The sequence below is a fragment of the Budorcas taxicolor genome, chromosome 18, assembly GCF_023091745.1.
Source record: "Budorcas taxicolor isolate Tak-1 chromosome 18, Takin1.1, whole genome shotgun sequence".
NCBI classification, from domain to species: domain Eukaryota; kingdom Metazoa; phylum Chordata; class Mammalia; order Artiodactyla; family Bovidae; genus Budorcas; species Budorcas taxicolor.
In genome coordinates, this window is record NC_068927.1 from 54,976,821 (window position 1) to 54,982,820 (window position 6,000).

At 46.5% G+C, this 6,000-nt stretch overlaps 1 non-coding gene across 1 annotated transcript; it reads right to left on the reverse strand.

Moving 5' to 3' along the window:
- Window positions 1-5,612: 5,612 nt before the first annotated feature.
- TRNAA-AGC (transfer RNA alanine (anticodon AGC)) lies at window positions 5,613-5,684 on the reverse strand. Its single transcript has one exon. It is a non-coding gene; the product is annotated as a tRNA-Ala (tRNA).
- Window positions 5,685-6,000: the final 316 nt, after the last annotated feature.

Genomic DNA, 6,000 nt, shown 5'->3' on the forward strand with positions numbered 1-6,000 from the left:
GCCCCCAGCACTGATTTGTAGCCCCTGACTTAAGGTGGTAATTTAAGGGGATAGGTTTCCCCAGTTCAGCATCTGGGTGAATTAAATGCCAGAAGGGACCCTTAGCAGGGACTTGTGAGGGGCTGAGGCTGGTCTGGGCCAGTGTTGAAGCTGCCCCAGGGCCCGTCTTTAGGAGGGGAGGAAATGTTCCCAGGAGGGAGTCGCAGCCTAGCCCTAGAGTCTACCCGGTTAACCCAGCCTGGCTCTGCAGAGCATCAGCACACAGTCTCAAGTGCAGATGCTTCTGAGTTGTGTTCTCATCCTTGTGGTGACGTGGGCACCAGCCCCCACTGTCCATCGCGAAGTTTTCCCTGAACCACCATCTCCATCTCTGCCCTTCTAAGTCCTCTTGTCCTGGAGCCATCTGTGTATCTGAAACCAAGATCCCATCCCCAGGAGGTCAGAAGGCACCTCCCACCCCGCACATCTTGAGGGAGGCACAAAGGCCTGGGCATGTCCCCACAGCCCAGCTGGACTGTCCGAGCCCCACCTTGGATGCCCAGGGACAGAAGCCAACTTGGGAGTTGCTGTCTGGGTCGTGCTGGGAGATGGGACCCCCTCTGGGCTGCAGGAACCTTCCTGGGACAACAAGTTTGGGGATCAGGCTGTCCTCAGCTGAGCCCCTCAACTGCCACTGACTATGGGGGCGACCTTGGCCCTTACCTTCCTGAACCTCAACATCCTCATCTATAAAATTCAACCTCAGATGTTCTTGTGAAGTTTAGCTGTGATTGTCCAAGAAATGTATTTGATACAGCCCCAGGCGCGGAGTATTCCATGGACAGAGGAGATTGGCGGGCTACGGTCCATAGGGTTGCAAAGCGTTGGACACGACTGAGCGACTGACACTTTGACTTTTTCACAGGCAGGAGGTGAACATAAGCCTTGGCTGTGTGGCTATTAGGAGAGAAATAGGATGGGGACTGGGTGTGGAGCGCCCTCTGCTGGACGATAATGACACAACAGCAGGGCTGCCCAGACCAGGGACCACTCTCCACCTCAGAACCTCTTCTGTAAAAATGATGGAATGGTGACGTCAACATTATGAGGAGGTTATTTGAGAACTGACTGAGCTAATGCGTGTAAAATTACTAGATTAATGTGATGAACTAAAGTGAAGTCGCTCAGTCGTGTCCGACTCTTTGCGACCTGTGGACTGTAGCCCACTAAGCTCCTCCGTCCATGGGATTCTCCAGGCAAGAATACTGGAGTGGGTTGCCATTTCCTTCTTCAAAGGATGAACTAAAGGTAAGTGCAAATTCCTTATCTGGTGGCCTCCCCATCTGGAGATGGAGTTTATTAAGAAGAAAGTGGTGGTGACATTAAGGCTGCCAGCTTCTGCTTACTGACTCTTGGAACACTTGCTCTTGGGAAAGTGTCTTGGAAAACCCAGCTGATAAGTTTTGGGAAGCCTAAGCCACATGGAGAGGTCGTGGGCAGACGCTGCCGTTGACCATCCCAGCTGAAGCACTGAGAGTCTGTACACCCCTTATCTGCACTATACCATTTGATGGAGGGTAAAGAACCCCACCCAGAACAGATCCCTTATAGCAGAAGATTTAGATCTAATGGCTGAAAGAATCAAATACTGCTGCGTGCTAAGTCGCTGCAGTCGTGTCCGACTTTTTGCAACCCCATGGACTGTAGCCTGCCAGGCTCCACTGTCCATGGGATTCTCCAGGCAAGAATATTGGAGTGGGTTGCTATGCCCCCCTCCAGGGGTTCTTCCTGACCTAGGGATTGAATCCACATCTCCTTCACTGGCAGGTGGGTTCTTTACTTCTAGCGCCACCTGGGAAACCCAATCAAATACTACATATCTGTGATTTGGGCTTACTATGCCCCAGGAAGGGCTTCCCCGGTGGCTCAAAGGTTAAAGCGTCTGCCTGCAATGTGGGAGACCTCGGTTAGATCCCTGGGTCAGGAAGATCCCCTGAAGAAGGAAATGGCAACCCACTCCAGTATTCTTGCCTGGAAAATCCCATGGACGGAGGAGCCTGGTGGGCTACAGTCCACGGGGTCACAAAGAGTCGGACACGACTGAGCGACTTCACTTTCACATGCCCCAGGAAAGTGAACAAATCTGAAGCCTTTGGGGAACGGTTCAGAGAAGGACTTCACAGGATAAATAGGAAGCATGTACAGACAATTCATAGAATAGTCGACAGAAAACTTGGGTGCATATGCATGGGATGAATGACTCATCTTTTCATGGAATTTTTTTAATCCGGGGTTTTTTTTTTTGGACAGCCCCACAGCATGTGGGATCTTAGTTTTCCGAGTAGGAATCAAACCGATGCCCCCTGCAGTGGAAGTGCAGAATCCTAACCACTGGACCATCAGGGTATTCCTGGAAATTAAAAAAAATAAGTCTCAAGTACTTAGATTCTGCATTGATTAGAGCTAGGATTGAAACCATTGGCTGCAAGTTTCAAAGGTGCTGATGGGGGGACTTACCTGGTGGTCCAGCAGTTAAGAATCCACCTTCCAACGCAGGGGAGGTATGTTCGAGCACGGGTGCGGAACCAAGATTCCACAGGCCTGGAGGTGAGTAAGCCTACACCCTGTATTAAGACCCAACGCAACGAAATAAATTAATTAAAATTAAAATTTTTTAGAAGTGCTGATGGATGTATTTATTGGCTTGGGCTGCCAGAACAAAGCACCACAGCCTAGGTGGCTGAAACAACGGAAATTAATTTTCTCACAGTTCTGAAGGCCGGGAGTCTGAGATCAGGCTGTCACCGGGGGTTGGTTTCTTCTGAGGCCTCTCTCCTTGCCTTGCAGGTAACTTCTCCTTGTGTCCCCATAAGCTCTGCCCTGGGTCTGTGTCTGTGCCCTAATTTCCTCTTTTTATACCACCAGTCCTATCGGATTAGGACCTGGTAATCCAATTTAAGCTCATTTTAACATAATCACCTCTCTAAGCATCCTATCTCCAAATACAGTCACATGTTGAGGTGCTGGGGTTAGGATTTCAACCTATGAATTTGGGGAATGACACAAGTCAGCACGTAACAATAAGAAACTTTGGCCTGGAAAGACTGTGGTGGTTTTTTTTTTGGGGGGGGGGAGGCATACCATGGGGCATAAGGGATCTTAGTTCCCCAACCAGGGATTGAACCCATACCTCCTGCATTGGAAGCACAGAGTCTTAACCACTGGACAACCAGGGAAGTCCCCTCGAGAGACTGTTGACGCAAATCTTTCCCAGACAGGTGGGGAAAGGTTCTGATTAGGTTTCAAGAATGTAAGATCCAAACAAACAGGAACCAGTGCCTGACTGTTCACCGCTGTGTCTCCATCGCCCTGAACTGTGTGTGGCACCGAGGAGAAGCTAAGTGTTAGTTGAATGAATGGGTAAATGAATGAACGAATGAGAAGACTGCCTGTCAGGGGCCACGTTAACCCCACTGTTTTCGGTTGATCTCTTCTGGAATGTAACTCTTCACCCCTCGGTCATAATTCCTACAAAGCATGTTCTAAATGTTGAGGGTGGGAAATTTTATTTATCCATTGCATGTTTTTAAAATAGGAAGTAAAGCTCATTGCCCTGGCTGCAAATATTTAACTCCCTGATGAAAGCATCACTGATCCTGTATGATTAACTCACTTCGTCCAGAAAGTGGGGAGTCTCCTGGCATTAAGAAATGGATGTGTGCTTATTTCCTCCTTTTATAAGTTTATGCAAATAAAAGGAAAATAAGGTTATAGTAGCTTCATTTCCACATCAGCTACCTGGTCTCTGTGGATATTTGAGCTTGGGAGCCCTGCTCTAGCATAATCCGGGAAGGAACATGGATCAGCCTGGTGTGTCTTGGCTACAAGTTACAGATAACCAAACTGACAGCAGACATAAACAATAAGGACATTTCTCAGCTTTTTAATTAAAATTTTGGAGGAAAGAGGCTTCTGGATTTAATCAAGCATGTTACTTAGAACCAAGAATCTATTCCTCCACTTGTTGGCTTTTGCCTTCCACCTTGTTGCCTTATGGTTACAAAATGGCTGCCAAGCTCCAGGCATCACCTTCTCACACAACAAGCAAAAAAGCAAGGAGGTAGGGGTGATGACAGAGTCTTTTCCTCTCATGCCTCTCCTCTTTTATCCAGCAGCAAAAATAATTCCCCAAAGCTTCCAGCACACTCATTGCCCAGAACTAGGTCACCACATACCAGTAGCTGCAAGTGGGTCTGGAAAACAGTGGAGCTGACCTTTTTAGCTATTATCAGTTCAGTTCAGTTGCTCAGTCATGTCCAACTCTTTGTGACCCCATAGGATGCAGCATGCAAGGCCTCCCTGTCCATCACCTATATAGTATCATAGCAATACATGGGAAGAGGTTAGAAGTGGTTGTCAGATTATCCAATCAACATTATTAATGACTGAGGTGAATTCATGCACAGTGCAAAAATAATTTTTAAACATTAAAAGAAAGTGAGAGAGATAAAGATGTCCCTTCTCTCTGCACTTTCAATGAGAGGGATTCTATTTTGCATCATAAATCCTTCTAAAGAATCAGCTTCAGGCAAGGGAACTCCCTGGCAGTCCAGTGGTTAGGCTCTGTGCTTTCACTGTCAAGGACACTGGTCCGGGAACAAGTATCCCCACAAGCCATCTGGCACAGCCAAAAGACAATAAATCAATCAGTAAATCAAATCAGCTTTGATAAATTGACAGATTGAAAATAACCCCAAAACATTCATCTTATTTTCCTTTACAACCAGAAAGGCTTGAGTGAATTTTTCTGTTACCAACCACCTCTGTTCTCTGTTCACTGAAGCCTGTCCTGGGAAAGAGATTTTGAACAGGAGTCTTGGAGATTCTCTTAAAAATTGTTGCAATTTCCAAAGAAAAATAACCTCTCAAAGAAGCCTAGGTTTCTGATTGGCTGTCTTCCTTGATTATTTGTTGCCATGGTGATAGCAAGACTAAATAGCCTTTGTGTATTTTTTTTTAAATAATAAGTAACTGTAGGTCTTCTCTATCAAATCAGGAAAAGATTACTTCTATCTTTCCACAAACATTACGAAATAAATGCCCAAGTCTTTTCTAGACTTGATTTTAGACAAAGAAATTGAAAGACTCAGACGTCCCTGGTGGTGCAGTGGTTAAGAATCAGTCTGCCGATGCAGGGGAAATGGATTCCATCCCTGATCTGGCAGGATCCCACATACCACAACTACTGAGCTTGCGCTCTAGAGCCATCTCTCCCAATTAGAGAAGGCCCGAGCACAGCAATGAAGACCCAGGGTAGCCAAAAATAAATAAATGAATAATTTTTTAAAATAAAAGTCCCATCTCAACTAAATTAACAAAAGCATTTAGCAGTGTCTGAGCCTCTACCTGCTCTGTTAGTTGCTCAGTCGTGTCCAACTCTTTGCGACCCAGTGGACTGTAACCTGCCAGGCTCCCCTGTCCATGGAATTTTCCAGGTAAGAATACTGGAGTGTGTAGCCATTCCCTTCTCCAGGGGATCTTCCCAACCCGGGGATCTAATGAAATCTGGGTCTCCCGCATTGTGGGCAGATTCTTTACCGTCTGAGCCACTAGGGAAGCACAAAATATGTAGATGGAGGTACTGGGGATTGAACCCAGGGCCTCATGCATGCTAAGCATACACTCTACCACTGAGCTATACCCCCAGCTGTTTCTCCAGTGTCAGGTATTAATATTAAATCCAGTGCACTATCTGGTGGCCAGTGGGAGAACAGCAGGATTGTATTTATTTAAGTTGTTGTAGACACTGTTATGGTAGCCCTAACAAATAGATGGGGAAACAGTGTCAGACTTTATTTTTGGGGACTCCAAAATCACCGCAGATGGTGACTGCAGCCATGAAATTAAAAGATGCTTACTCCTTGGAAGGAAAGTTAAGACCAACCTAGATAGCATTTTCAAAAGCAGAGACATTACTTTGCCAACAAAGGTCCGTCTAGTCAAGGCTATGGTTTTTCCAGT